Raw genomic sequence first — 16,190 nt, 5'->3', positions numbered from 1 at the left:
AGGGGAGAGCGTCTGCAACTATCTGAGGCATTAAAGATGAGAAATGTAACAATGTATAAGACTATAGCAGATGAGAGCACACAGCAGTGGCCCATCCATCCTACGGCTACTTTCACATCTGCCTTTACAATTCCGGTATTGAGATCCGTCAAAGGACCTCAAAACTGGAATTAAATGGATCCATGCAATTTAATACATGTGGATGCATCCGTTTCGGCCAGATCCAGTTGTATTAAATGAAAACCAGATCCGGCATGAGGCTACTTTCACACTTGCAGCAGTGTGATCCGGCGGGCCTGCCGGATCTGCCGCTGACTAAAAGCATTTGTGAGACTGATCCAGATCCGTCTCACAAATGCATTTCAAGGACGGATCCGTCTCACAAATGCATTTCAAGGACGGATCCGTCTTGTATCTTTTTTCACATTTTTAGGCTACTTTCACACTAGCGTTCGAGCGGATCCATTCTGAACGGATCCGCTCATATTAATGCAGACGGTGGCTCCGTTCAGAACGGATCAGTCTGCATTATAACTTAGAAAAATTTCTAAGTGTGAAAGTAGCCTGAGCGGATCCGTTCAGACTTTACATTGAAAGTCAATGGGGGACGGATCCGCTTGAAGATTGAGCCATATGGTGTCATCTTCAAGCGGATCCGTCCCCATTGACTTCCATTATAAGTCGGAACGGATCCGCTCGCCTGCGCACAGCCAGGCGGACACCCGAACGCTGCTTGCAGCGTTCAGGTGTCCGCTCACTGAGCGGAGCGGAGGCTGAGCGCTGGCAGACGGATGCATTCTCAGTGGATCCGCCTCCACTGAGAATGCATTAGGGCCAGACGGCTGCGTTCAGGGCCGCTTGTGAGCCCCTTCAAACGGAGCTCACGAGCGGACACCTGAACGCAGGTGTGAAAGTAGCCTTACCAGTCTGCGCATGCGCAGGCTGGAAGGACGGATCCAGCATTCCAGTATTTTGAATGCCGGATCCGGCACTAATACATTCCTATGGGAAAAGGCATCGAGGCATGTCTTCAGTTTTTTCGGCCGGAGATAAAACCGTAGCATGCTACGGTTTTATCTTTTGCCTGATCAGTCAAAACGACTGAACTGAATACATCCTGAACAGATTACTCTCCATTCAGAATGCATAGGGATATGCCTGATCAGTTCTTTTCCAGTATAGAGCCCCTGTGACGGAACTCTATGCCGGAAAAGAAAACCGCTAGTGTGAAAGTACTCCAAGTCAATGGCACCAGATGCGGCATCATTGACTTACATCGATTTTCATGCCGAATCCAATTCGCAAACCAAACAACACTGCAGCTAGCTGGTAACAAAACGGAACGGACGCATACTTATGCATCCTGATCAGTTTTGTCCCCATTGACAATGAATCGGGACAAAACTGAACAGTTTAAATCGGGTTTGGAAATCCGGCAGAGAATTAAAAACACAGATGCAAATTCCCTGAGCATACCCAAAACGCATGGAGCCCAGGACCGCTGGGACCTTAGTTCCACTCCAACAGCTCTGACCTATAGTGATTGTACTAAGGGTCTACTTAGTCAAGTTTATCTGCAGTTAAGAAGAAACAGATGAACTTCGACTCAATAATGAAGCTTCACGTGGTCACGTTTTCCCTGATGTAAGTGCTCATCTTATAGCAGAAAGAACAGCGTTGTCACAAGCGGTAGATGCCTTCTGCTGATGGCACCAGGTAGAGCAATTGCAAGAGATTTATTTTTCGGATGCATGAGATTCTGTTAGTTGCATCACTCCCGCACTGGTAGCAATATGGCTTAGGGCAGTGTTTCCCAACCTGTGTGCCTCCAGCTGTTGCAAAACTACAACTCCCAGCATGCCCGGACAGCATTTGGTTGTGCGGGCATGCTGGGAGTTGTAGTTTTGCAACAGCTGGAGGCACACTGGTTGGAAAACACTGGCTTAGGGTATGGTCACATGGAGGGGTCATGTGACGTTCAGAACATGGCTGTGCTACGATCAAGAACCGCGCAACCAAACGTGTCACACGTAAACTAACGAGAACGCTCTGTTTAGCCCTTGTCATACCGTGTGGCCATTAACCATGTAGACCAGCTTAAACAGTGATCTAATTAATTTATTTAGGATCTGCCATGGTCCGTATGGTCGCTGGGTTCTTGTAGCTGTATGACCACCGCCCAAACACCACATAACTGTGCCGTGTGGTCGTACCCTAATAGTTAGGCATTAGGTCACTTCTCAAAACACAACTTCCAAATGTAAATGCAAAGGATCTCCGAAGGCCAAATACAGCTTTTACGTGGCTTAAGTATTTATTTTACTTATATAGCGCCAACATATTCGCGATATACAGACATCATCATCCGTCTGTCCCCAGGAGCTCACAATCTAAGTTCTCAATCAGTATGTCTTTGGAGTGTGGAAGGAAATCTGAGGAAACCGACCCAAACACGGAGAAAACATACAAACTCCATGCAGAGATTTGAACCCAGTGCTACAAGGCGACCGTGCTAACCATTGAGCGCCTGTTATGCGATACGACATAAAAAAAAAAAAAAGATAGGTACAGTACCCCTTTAACTGGATAAAAGGAGAAACAAATGGTATGAATTTAAGCCACAACATGACCGAGCCCACACACACCCATTTCATAAAACAATAGGTGAGCGCTATAAAAGACAGCAATGTGGACTGAAGCCTAACAGACGGCCAGGAGATTGACACGCAAATGTCTTTTAATACAAGTGTATAAGTATTTAGATGAAGTGGCAATACAAGAATTGCAACTATAGCTATTAAACAGTTCTCCCCAATTTCACTAATATGACAAAATTAACAAACACGAAAGCTACGCAGACAACATTGAATTGGGTGATCTGCCAGTCTCTCTGATGTAAGTCTAATGTGCATGAGCAACTTTAAAGAGGTTTTAAAAGACAGGAATCCATTTTGTCGGGGATGTGCTCTTGCTGCACAGAAGCACAAGGGCGTATACACACAGAGGAAGCAACTTCCTGCATGGGGCGTCCAGGACACGCTCCTCAGAGCAAAGCCACATGTACAAACCCTGCAGAGGGGCCACTAGAGGTTCACGTTACAGTCCAATGTGCCCTTAGATGATGCCACAACCATACTGTCACCAAGAAGGTGTGATGGCCCCTAATGGAATCTATGTACTTCCAAATAATACATTGGAGGCATACAGAGGTACAATATGGGTGCTGTATTAAGGATCTGTAGCACACGGATCAACTGTATTGTGCACAAGGCCTTCTCCAGGCCCATCACCAGTACAAGCCAAGAAGCCGCTTCTGTCTCTGGTGCACTATTAATCGAGTAGCATTTCTATCTAGTATATTCTGAAAGGGGTTGTGTCATCTTACACATTGGTGGCATATTGCTAGGATAGGGGACAGCAACCTTCAGCTGTTCTGAAACTACAATCCCCAGCAGGCTCCATTCATTTCTATGAAAGTTGTGAGCAGAGAAGAGCAGAGCAGCATGCTGGGAGTTGTAGTTTCACAACAGCTGGAGAGCCGGAGGTTGCCTACCACTGCGCTAGAATATGCCACCGATGTCAGATAGGTGTGGGACCTGCACCTATCTCTAGAACGGGGCCCTCAGTGAACGAAAGCGCACTGCGCATGCGGGGTTTGCTCTCCTTTCACTTCTATGAGAGTTCCGAAAATAGCCAGGCAAGCATGCTTAGCTACTTTCGAAGCCCAATAGAAATTAATGTTGAGCGCACCATGCAAGTGAAGCCACCTCTCCATCCGATCTCGACTATTTTCCGAACTTCCATAGAAATGAATAGAGGGCGGCTACACATGCACGGTGCGCTCCGTTTCACTTTGGGGGCTCCGTTCTAGAGAAAGGTGCAGGTCTCACCTCTGGAACCCACCCCTATCTGACATTAAGCACAACCCCTATAAGGCTTATTTCATACAAGCAATGAGGAATGAGTCAGGGTTGGTTCAGGGAAAAACTGGTGGTTTTGCACACAAGTTTAAGCGTTCAGCGTTTCGGTTTTTCAGGCCGGCTGCAATGAGTTTTTGATGCGTTTTTCACACGCATGAAGAAAAACTGAAGAATAAAGCCTCATGCACACGTCCGTGAAACACGGTCCGTGTGATACCGGCCTGGATTTTTTCCGAGTGCAGGAGCACACGGCGTCATTGGTTGCTATGACGCTGTGCGCTTCCTGCTGCCGCAGTACAGTAATACACTGGTATAGATCATATCAGTGTACTACTGTACTGCGGCGGCAGCAGGAAGCGCACAGCGTCATAGCAACCAATGACGCCGTGCGCTCCTGCACTCAGAAAAAATCCAGGCCGGTATCATACGGTCCGTGTGTCACAGACGTGTGCATGAGGCTTAACACTGAACATCTCCAAGCAGCAATCAATGAATAACAAATGCCTTTTGTTTTTTCACACAAGCCCCATTAATTTATACGGGACCAGGGCTGTGTGAAAAACGCACAATCTGAGACATGCTGCAGAGATGATCAGTGAAAAACAACGCTCATTCGGTCCGGATGAGGTCCGTTCACAACACGCATCGCATCCAGACAGAAAACGTACTTGTGTGAAATAGGCCAAAAGGTTTGGTCTTGTTCAATTCGGCGCTAATGCACCTTTATAAAAGCATAACTATGAAAAAAAAAATGGAAGCGGGTGACCCAGAACATAACTGAGAAAATGGGTGCCAGATGGACCCGACTGACGATAACGGGGGCTGTCTGGTTTATGTTCGGGAGTGGCATTTTACCAGACATAACAGTCCTGTATGCAGCATTTCTCCAGTGTCTTTTTTACATAAGATGCCTCCGATGCAGATGTGAACACGGCCCAGTGTGTCTGCATCTATACACATTACTGGTAAATAAAAAAAATGCAATTAGAACTTTGCCAAGCTCTTAGGCCGGGTACATCTTCTATCTAACAGGGAGCTCTGTTTCCTCACAGAATAGTATTAATGGGATTGGGGGGGGGGGAAGGGGGGAGGGGGGGTATTTTCTGCCATATGTAGGTGTATCACTATTTACCTTCCAGGTACGGCAATGTAGGTCGCTGGTACGAGAGACATGATTAGCCATCGCTAGTGATTGCCAGTTCGTAGTGTTCACCAACGAACACATGTGGGCTGCCATCTTAAATCACAAGTCTGCCGATGCACAGGTAAGCCCTTACCTGTGCCTGCACCGTGAGCAGGTCTGAAACAAATGCGGTCACCGGGAGTAGGCCGTTCAGAGAACAGCCTGATGAAAACCCCCGGCGGCTGTTCTCGGAACTGCCTGCTCCCGGTGACCGCATTTGTTTCAGACCGGCTCGTGGCCATCACCACGTCAAGCAAACTGGTATAGGACTGCCAAGTTACGAGCGAAACATTTCCAAAGAAAATCCAGGTCTCTTCCCTAAGCAGCATGCTGCCTTGCACAATTCCTGAAACCCACCCCAAGGTAAGCCATTGACAAAGTATGATAAAAGTTTCAAGTCCAGCCATACAGACGCAGATGCCTTACAGACCCCCCAATGTGCTAGAAGCTGGCAGGAGTTCTGGCCTTTCTTTGTCATGGGAAAAGGAAAGAATGGGCTCATCAATGGGAGACTTTCTAATCTGAGTGTGTATAGCGAGGGGCTGACCAAAACACACAGAGCAATTGTAGGATCACATTCAACCGCACTTTGAAATCCCAAGTGCCAAAGACTTAGAAATAGGTTTCTACAGAAAGCCATATGGCTGGAGTCACCGCGCCATTTTTGATGGGATTTTTTTCAAGCCAGAGCTAGGAGTAGATCCAAAAGAGATGATGGGTAGGGGTCCGATTAGATGAGGGGCGCACAATCCTTTTCTGGTTGGGGGCCACATAGTCAACCTGAACCAATTCCAAGTGCCGACAATAAACTTTAAAGGGGTATTACCAAGTGAAATACTATATTTATGTCATATTGAACTTACAGTATATATCATAAATGTCTAGTTGCACTTCTAGTACTCCCATCTAATGGGACAATACATGAAAGATTCATGTGAGCAGCCACGAGACATACATGTCTGCTACCAGATGTTTGGGGGCAGCATAGAATGGTATTGAGGGCCGCATGTGGCCCCCGGGCCGCAGGTTGTGCACCCCTTGATTAGATGCACAGCTATGTTATTTCATTACTGAGCAGCAATTGACAATTTACTGAGTCGTTTACATTCAAAAGACATCCAAACACAAATATATCCCTATTATTTTTTGCCATTTACTCGTTATCACGACTGTTGTTCCTGACGACTGGTGAATTTTTGGTAAGACGAGAGGACGTGGCAGCGACTAATAATATTTCTGTCAGGCAGATTTGTCCAATAAAAAAAAAAATATATATATATATAGAAAATGATTTATTGATCGTCATTCAATGACTGCATGCCATTACATGAGCCTAACTGCTCAAACATTATATGAAAATTCTAACGATATTCACTATCACTAAAACCCTTAAGTCTTTCCTTTGGGATTTTACTTTTTAGGTAACCAATACTGGCTTTGGCAAAAAATAAAATAAAAATGTAATCTGGGAATCCAGCCCGTTACTTCTGTGGGAGCTGTGTAAGGATCTACAAAAACAGGATCTCGGAAGGGAAAAGCACAAAAGCAGTCCCCTAAAGAGATCCGGTCCAGTCTTTTGTGGCCATCTATGCAGCATTTAGGCTGGGTTCAGACCTGAGCGTTCGGGATGGCGCGCGATTGTATGCGCGTTTACAATCGCGGCTCCGGAAAAAGCGAACGCCCATTGTCGCGCGTTCCCGCTGAAGTCTATGTACGGGAACGCGCGACAAGACGCCCCAAAGAAGCTCCTGTACGCGCTGTAAAAGGCTCAGGTGAGAACCATTCCCATGGTTCTTGCCTGTTGAGCGTTTTACAGCACGTAGGAACGCGCTGTAAAACACTCAGGTCTGAACCCAGCCTTAGGCCATTTAACATGGATACCGGCCGTGTGAGTTCCAAATTTTATAGAACGATATGTCCTACCCTCTGTTAGAAACGCCTATTCTTGTCGGTTAAACGAAGAATAGGACATGTTCTATTTTTTGCTGGGCCACGAAACAGACTTACAGGGGCGGACAGCACATGGTCTGCTGTCCGCATTTTTTGCTGAGATTAATGGGTCCGCATTTGATCCGCAAAAATAGCGGGATGGATACGGACCAAAACTACAGCCGTGTGCATGAGCCCTAAAAGGTGCCCGTACACAACAGTAAAGTCATCCAAACCCAATTTCAACAGGTCCAGGCAGCTTCATTATGTGTAGGTGGAGAATGGAGTATTGGGCACGCTGTGTATATATTCAGAACAGGAGATAATTTTACCATCAGAAGTGTCTCCATTGAGAACACATGCACACCCGGACCAGCCAAGTACGCATGTGTATTGGGAAGTCGGGAAGAACAGTGACAGCTACTTAAAGGGGTATTCCCATCCCATCCTATCGCTAGGATATGCCCCCATTGTCTGATAGGTGCGCGTCCCACCTACAAGAATGGAGCCAGGGAGAGCTGTGGCTGGAGGACCCCGGGTTTTCCGGGGTACGTCCACCACCAGGCGCAGCTCCCTGCCTCACCCACTGAAGTGAATAGGAGTGCACCACGCATGCGCGGCCACCGCTCCCATTCATTTCTATGGGGCCGACGGAAATAGCCGTGCCAGCGCTTGGCTATTTTCGTTGGCTCCATAGAAATGAATGGAGGGCGGCCCTCCTCAAATTTCTCAGCTCCATTCTCCACCTCTGGTACCCTGCACCTATCAGACAATGGGGGCATATCCTAGTGATATGCCCCCATTGTCTGAGATGGGATAACCCCTTTAAAGTGTATGTGGAACCTGCAGTTATTAATCTAACTATATAACGAGAACAGCTTTATAGAAATTCTATGCTTTTGTATGTTTATGTGGGGGGGCATCCGATGAAAGCTGTAATGGCACCGGACGTGGTTAAAAGCAGAGTGTGCTTGGCGTGCATGCTGTACCTGCGCTCCCTGGACTTTGTGTGGCTGTCATGGCCCATAACAGGTAGGAACTAGTGTTAGGGACCACTCATGGAGGCGACCTTGACGTGGCGAGTGGCTTATTACGCTTTGGCCAAAATGTACACCAATGCCGTGTGTGTGTGTGTGTGTGTGTGTGTGTGTGTGTGTGTGTGTGTGTATATATATATATATATATATATATATGTGTATATATATATATATATATATATATATATATATATATATATATATATATATATATATATATATATATATACACACACACACAATAAAAGATCCGCAGCACTCCTTGAAGAATGAAAAAATGTGCTGTTTATTCACACATATCAAGTGACAACATTTCGGTTCTCTCACAGAACCTTTTTCAAGTCACCTGACTTGAAAAAGGTTCTGCGAGAGAACCGAAACGTTGTCACTTGATATGTGTGAATAAACAGCACATTTTTCCATTCTTCAAGGAGTGCTGCGGATCTTTTATTGCTTATTGGCCGTCCTGAATCGAGGGATAACCGCGGGCACCCTACATCCTAAACTTCAAGGGAGTGCTGCCAGACCTTTTCTTATGGATATATGGATATATATATATATATATATAGTGTAATGCAGTTTTTCCCCCTATAGTCAGTGCCAAAACCAGTTCTGGTACAACCCACTGAGCATCTTGAAAGAACAACGTCTCAAAGTGAATGAGCCAACATATTGTTCATAAAGTGAAATGAGTAAGACCAAAACTAATTTCAACCAGAAACAATCAGCTGAAAATGAATGACAGGAAATATGGTTAAGAAAAAAAAAGAAAAACAAGACAGCCATCTCATTACTAAGGCTCAGCCACTGCCTTTCTCCAAGGAGCAGGCAGCCTCGGCTAATGGACGTGGTGTCTATCCCTGGAGATGGACAGCACCGCTAGAGAGTCTCACGTAGCAACAGCAGCTCCGCGGCGGCGCACCAAGCCTTCTGCTCCTCATTTATCTCCCGGAGAAGCATGGTATGGATAGTAATGCGCACTTCACAGGACTGATCCCAGATTCTACTCACATCCTGTGAAAACCACAAGGTCCATTCCATAGAGGGACAGTAGATATTTCACGGCACTTATCACAGCAGGAAAATAATGCAGGGGCAAATATTAAGATTACTAGAAAACCAAGAGCTCAAAACAACTCAGTCCTGGGGTGTAGTGACCACCTAACAAGTACATACTGAACGAACGGAGATCACACCACGGTCATAACTGCGATCAGTTCCTGTAGAGATATGACCAATATAACGAATTACTCTATAGATAAAAAATATAAAGTACAAGGATATGAAGAGCAAAATATAAAAAAAATAAGCACCATGTCCCCCAAAAATAGCCACGAGGGCGCACTACTGAGCTAGAACCCCCATATATTCACCATAATCCAGATGAACAGGTACAGGTACCCATATACTAATCTAAACCCCAGGCATTAGCAAGAGGTAACCTACCGGCGGCTCCAAGGGACAGCTAATCACACCAGTGCAAACTTCACTGCTTTGCACGACCTTGGAAAAGGAAATCGTGTGGGGTTTTTCCCCCTTAAGCAGATAAAACATATATATCCCAGGATATAACACGTGCAATCCACCAGGAAGGAAACCCAGTGGCCGTTCTAAACAATCCCAGACTGTGAATGGTTAACCCTGGATACCTCTCATGCTTCCCCCTTCTATCTAATCCACCAGCAATGAAAAACACCTGGCTACAAGACGTCTACTTTCCACACATTAACCCCTACACAGCCAAGACAATGTTATCTAGTGGCCAGGTAGTGTATCCCCAGCAAGGGGGGGGGAATTGTGGATGAAGGATCAGACACTGTATTTCAGGAAAGGCTTGCCTGACCCACAAAGGCAAGTTATTCCGAGGACGTCCTTTTCCACTGATCATAAAGAACATATTTCCCCTTTAGGGAAGGTTGGGCGATCTGCATTTTATACCCAAAAGCGTCATACTTTAACTGAATAGAGCATTGCCTGAAAGAAAAACTTAAAATAAAAAGTCTCCATACAACGAGACCAGTACCCCCCCCCCCCATTCCCCGTAGAGTTGCATCTAAGACACCACCCCGCTCTGCACATACAAGGGGACGAGAACCCTAAAACAGCTGTCTACACATCACTCTAGTTTTCGGAGGGGGTCTATGGTTTTGCCGATATGAGCTAATTTGCAGAAGAAAGGCTTCATAATACACCCCCAGCACCCACCAGTCCTCCTAATGGGGCTCCTCCAGCTGGGAGCAGTAAGCGTGCAGCCTGCAGTACTACAGAGGGTGGTAACCAGGGGTTCGGAGGAGAGAAGGCTAGAGAATCCCTTAAGCAAACAGAAAACTCTCTTACGCTGAGTTTCGGGGGGAAACCAAAAATATAGCAGAGACTGTAGCATGTAAGCTGAGAAGGAGCAGGCAGAGCGAGCATGAAAGGAATTCCTAGGCATGAGAACTGGCTGGGAGGGGAGATCAGGGGGGACCAGCACTGAGATTAAAACTGCAAAGATTGAATTTAAGGAAAAAAAACTCCACTAAATGCTTCACAATGGACACAACAAACTGTAAAACCTTCCAACTCTGCAGCCCCGGACCAACAATGTACAACTTTACAGGTGACTATGTTGCCAAAAACAAAAGCAGAGGAGGAACAATGGCGCATTCTGTATTCTTTTGCAGCACTTTTTAACCATGCAAATCACTTTCTTAAAGACAGTACAGAGCTGAATGCAAGGCCCGAACTCCACCCTCCGACCCTGCTGCTATTACAATAGAAATGGTGGTTAAAGGGGATTCTTCCTCTTGGATACTTGTGCTAAGGATGGAGGAGGGGAGGGAGAGGGAGGAGGAGGAGGAGAGGAGGGGTGAATTCCCTGCAGCCTTTAGGTACAGACAGGGAGACTAGGGAGGATCACAGCCATGGGGGATGATGGGGAATTAGGGACCACAACAGCATGGAAGGATCCTCTAACAGACCAGTCCTATATTCATTGCCTCTGCGGCCAATACACCATGGTATAACACAGGGAACATGGGTACCCCAAAACTCCTGCTTAATCCCTTTCCGAACCAGTGTGTTGCTGATGAGTCCTGCCAAACAGCATCCCTCACCCCAAACTGGGTCTGTATTAAAATCTCAGATACTTTTCCAAAATTTTTCGTGCTCATTATTGTTACTATGGTGCCATCTGACAACAGCCGGACAAGGATCGCCCCTGTGGGGCAATGCAAAAACACTAGAATTCAATGATGCTAATCTAAACTATGGCCGGTTCTCATCGTAGCGATATATTTGCGAGCATGCCCTTTAAATATACTGTAAAGAGTAAACCAGTCTATGGACTCTATAGGATTCTCAGCAATCATGAGATCTACTATGGGGCAAACCCCTAGTCTAATGTAGCTCCCAATGCAAACCCATTACATGGGGACCATAAAAATCAGCAAATGCAGGGACCATATGAAACAGGCTGCAGGGACCATCATATTCCCCCCCTCCACACACCCCTACATAGAGCTGCCTTATGGAGCAGCAGCAAATCTCACCAATGTTATAACAACTATACCCAGTGCTTGTTCAAAAGCCCAAAATTCACCAATACAATACACTCTGTAAGAATCTAAGACCCCATAGAGTGCCCAAACCTAAAACTAGAAGCCTAAGCTCCTATATACAGTAGTGCCATTGTATACACAGATCACCCATGTAGAACTGTCTACGTAGCACAAGCCTGTAGTGAACTGGAGGCATAAGAAATATTATCCCTCACAAACAAGACCATCTACCCCCAACTCTGGACTCCTATGTAACAGATGTTCAAGGGTTTACATTGCTATAATGGGGGTAGTAGTCTGATTTGGAGTAGTATCAGCTCTAATACAAGTAACAGTGTAGAAGCAAAGACACGTCTGATTTCATAAAGTACTTTACTGCCTCGGGGAGGGGGGGTAATAAAAAAAAACTTCATGTGAGGGGGTATTAAGCTCCATGGTGAGGGAGGGGAGTATTGACCTCTAGGTTGGTGGTATTTAATGCCATAGAGGATGAGGTATTAACCTCTAGAGAGGGAGTATCATGCTCTGTGGTGGAGGGGGTAAACACATCTATGGTAGGGTATTATGGGTCAAGGTGGAAGGATAAGAACCTGTATGGTGGGGGTATTAACCTCTATGGTGGAGAGAGTATTAAAATCTACGGAGGGGGCATTATTCTCAATGGTGGAGGGGGCAAGAACCTCTATGGTGGGGGCATTCTGCACCAGTGTAGGGGGCATAATTCTCAATGGTGGAGGGGAGCATTATTCTCCCTGGTGGAGGGGTAAGTACCTCTGTGGAGGGGGCAATATTCTCCCTGGTGAAGGGGGCAAGAACCTCTGTGGAGGGGGCAATATTCTCCCTGGTGAAGGGGGCAAGAACCTCTATGGTGGGGGCATTATTCTCCCTGGTGAAGGGGGCAAGAACCTCTATGGTGGGGGCATTATTCTCCCTGGTGAAGGGGGCAAGAACCTCTATGGTGGGGGCATTATTTTCCCTGGTGAAGGGGGCAAGAACCTCTATGGTGGGGGCATTATTTTCCCTGGTGAAGGGGGCAAGAATCTCTATGATGGGGGCATTATTCTCCACAGTGGAGGGGGCATTATTCTCCACAGTGGAGGGGGCATTATTCTCCACAGTGGAGGGGGCATTATTCTCCACAGTGGAGGGGGCATTATTCTCCACAGTGGAGGGGTAAGTACCTCTGTGGAGGGGGCAATATTCTCCCTGGTGGAGGGGTAAGAACCTCTGTGGAGGGGGCAATATTCTCCCTGGTGAAGGGGGCAAGAACCTCTATGGTGGGGGCATTATTTTCCCTGGTGAAGGGGGCAAGAACCTCTATGGTGGGGGCATTATTTTCCCTGGTGAAGGGGTAAGAATCTCTATGGTGGGGGCATTATTCTCCACAGTGGAGGGGGCATTATTCTCCACAGTGGAGGGGTAAGAACCTCTATGGTGGAGAGGGTGGTAATATCTATGATGGGGGTATTTACTTCAATAGCAGGAGTATTTCGTCTCTATGGAGGGGGCAGTGAGATATTATGGGGTAGGATGTCTGGGACCCTAAAGAGCCATGTTTGGGGCTCTGGGACCCTGTGTGGTGTCTGATCTGACACCCTATGAGTTCCCCATGTGATCTGCTCTGAAGTCCCCCTGCTGCATTGCCTGTGAGCCTACCCCATGTAGCAGGGCAGCTGTGTGTGGAGAAGGTGGCAGATTTGGGGTAAACCACACGGTAGAAGTCGGTATCTGGTGCACAGGAGGCCCCCTCCGCCCCTTCCAGGTAGCCATGTCCAACACCAAGCAACGTATCCCGGAGAAAAGAGTGGAAAAGCTTCCAGAAAAGCCCCCGAGCCCGTCCTATAGCGGCCCGCCGGGGAAGCCCGGACAGCCAGGAACAAGCAGCCACTTCCAGCAGCGTCCTCAGGACGAAGCACGAAAACCCAGGCGAAAAGTGCCAAAAATAAGGCAAAGTCTCCTCAGGGAAACGTCTGCTGCACTTACCCGTCTTGGCAGGACCAGGCCTGCCCCAATGGACGGAGCCAGGAACGCGTCCGCACGTCCCAAAGTCCCAAAACACACTAGGCCTCAACCGAAGCAGCGGTGTTTCCTGAGCGCCTCTGCCGAGCGCCTGACACAAACTCCAGCAGGGGACAGCGCTCGGCGACTTCCAGACTTTGTATATCCGTTGTCGGTGCAAAGTGCCTTGACGCGGCTCCGACTCCTTCTTCTTCCGCGTTGCTCGGGGGTGTGATACAATACAACTTCTCCCCGACCCCCTTCAATCCGCATCGACAGCGGCTCCACACGGCTTCCCCTCCCCCCGCCGACTTGCTACCTCCACGGGCGGAAACGCGACTGACCACACGGGGATCCCCGGCTCCGGCGGCAGGGGCGGCGGGAACGGGGGGCGGAGACCGCGGCCACGCCCATAGGCTTTCGTCCTATTGGTTGGACGGAGCCCAGCTCGCCGCCTACTGGGCGGCAGACGGTGTCAATCATCCCAGGGCTGTCACGCGATGCAGTGAGTACCCGCGCTGAGAGCTGTTTTCCCACAGTAGGAGGAGAGGCGGCGAGGAAGGCGCACGGGCTGTTGCTCCTCTGCTGCGGCCTCACGCCCATGTATCGTGTGAATACGTGTATATATACACATATAGGTACTTTGGAGGTATATGTTCTCGTTTGCTATATTGTATAATACATTGGCTGTGAAATGTAGTCTTTGATAATAATGATATTGCCATTTTACAACTATTATATAATTATTTATGTAATACCCTCCACCTTAGGTAGACAGACATATGGCCTGCTGCTGGGGACCAGCTTTATACCATCCTGTGTTCATGTGTATAGATTATATACTATCATTTCTGTATGAACCAGTCCACAGCATGAAATAAAGGCCTTACCGTAGGTAGACAACCCCTCATAGGTGAGCGACTGACTGGTCGGGGCTTTAAATGACCGTCCATGTATAGCTTAGAGTCCCTTAAAGGGGCTGTCCATTCTATCTTACGGTGGGTGGTCACCTATCCGGTGTAAGTATCTCCTAATAGGGGTTCAGCGATGGCACCTGATACTGTGGGAGCTAGGTTATGGTCGTGAGGATAGACCCATTTTATGGCCTATCACCCAGCTGGTATCTGCACTGGTATATTACAGTGCCAGGCCTGCGTCTAAAGGGGTGTCCTGTAAAAGTGCTCTTTTCTTGAGGAGACTTTGAATGTGCAAGTCACACCATCACACACTATATATAATGGAGGAATCCTTCTTGGGGGGAGGCTGGGGTACAGTGCCTTATGGGGGCAATATTCTGTGCCACACAGACTGGGTCAGTTCATACAGAACCATAGGGACTCTGAGGCTTAAAGGGTTTATTATTATACTTGCTTATATAGCGCCGACATATTCCGCAGCGCTTTACAGACATTATCATCGCTCTGTCCCCAGGAGCTCACAATCTGTTCCCTATCAGTATGTCTTTGGAGCGCGGGAGGAAACCCATGCGAACACGGGAAGAACATACAAGCTACATGCAGATGTTGTCCTTGGTAGGATTCAAACCCAGGACCCCAGTGCTAGCCACCGTGCTGCCCATTTTCAGGAGTCGTCATCAATATCTGATTGGTGGGTGTCCGACACCCAGCACCCCCTGTCGATCAGCTGTTTTAGGAGGCTGGGGCACATCGGTAAGTGCCGCAGCCTTCTCTCCGGTCACCCAACACAGCGCCATACATTGTATAGTGGCTGTGCTTGGTATCGCAGCTCAGCCCCATTTGCGCCTAGGCCATGTGACAGAGGTCGGCAGAGCTCCATGATGGCAGGGGTGGTGGGAATCTGGACCCCCAAAAATCGGATATTGTTGACCCATCCTTAGGATAGGCCATCAGTATCAAAGATAACACCTTTAAATTTGTAAGGCTGGAAACATTATTTTTTATTTTTTTTAGAGAAACCGGAAGCGGATCCGGCAGGAAGGAAACGTATAGGTCCATCCTTTCCATTTCCTGTTGCTTTTGAATTTACCCCGAATTTGGTTCCAAAAACTGCACGTACGTCTGCAGGATCAGGGTGGCGAATTTTCAGGAAGAGTGAGTGTGGCTAAATACGGTGGTTTTCTTGAATACAATGATTTTATCCTTTTATTTTACTGAAAAATATCAGTTTTATCCAGGAATCGTCCTGGAGGGTGCAAGTAATCATCTTGTATGTTGCAGAGTCTATGGAAGGACAAAACGCCGTCACCCTGGGTCCCGGGCCGGACGCAATCCGTCTTATTCCCTCAGGATGTCATTTTGGTAACATATATATTTTTTTTAAATGGTCTGATTATTGGTAAATAATTGCAGGAACAATAGCGGACTGGATACATTGTATAACACATAATTTTCATACATTAGAGCCCTAATAAAACACACCGCAGCACATACTCCAGAAAATACCGCAATCTCTGCCCTGCTCTGAAAAAAACATGAGGCTTGACAGCCATGGATCTTATCATAAACCCCCAGACTGGGATTGTAAACTGCAAGATCTCACCCACCACCCCCCTCCCTCCCTAATTTCCTGGTACGGGAGGGAGTATGGGTGACTGGAAAGGAGG

General features: G+C 47.3%; 1 protein-coding gene across 1 annotated transcript in view; it reads right to left on the bottom strand.

Moving 5' to 3' along the window:
* SETD5 (SET domain containing 5) overlaps nucleotides 1-13,938 on the bottom strand; it is an 89,236-nt gene extending 75,298 nt beyond the window's left edge. Inside the window, 1 exon segment of the mRNA XM_044302190.1 lies at nucleotides 13,592-13,938. The gene's annotated coding sequence lies outside the window, so the exon portion shown is untranslated.
* Nucleotides 13,939-16,190: the final 2,252 nt, after the last annotated feature.

This window comes from Bufo gargarizans, chromosome 7 (genome assembly GCF_014858855.1).
Source record: "Bufo gargarizans isolate SCDJY-AF-19 chromosome 7, ASM1485885v1, whole genome shotgun sequence".
Lineage (NCBI taxonomy): Eukaryota > Metazoa > Chordata > Amphibia > Anura > Bufonidae > Bufo > Bufo gargarizans.
The sequence above is the reverse complement of the archived record's forward strand: the minus strand, read 5'-3'. Positions and strand labels throughout refer to the sequence as shown.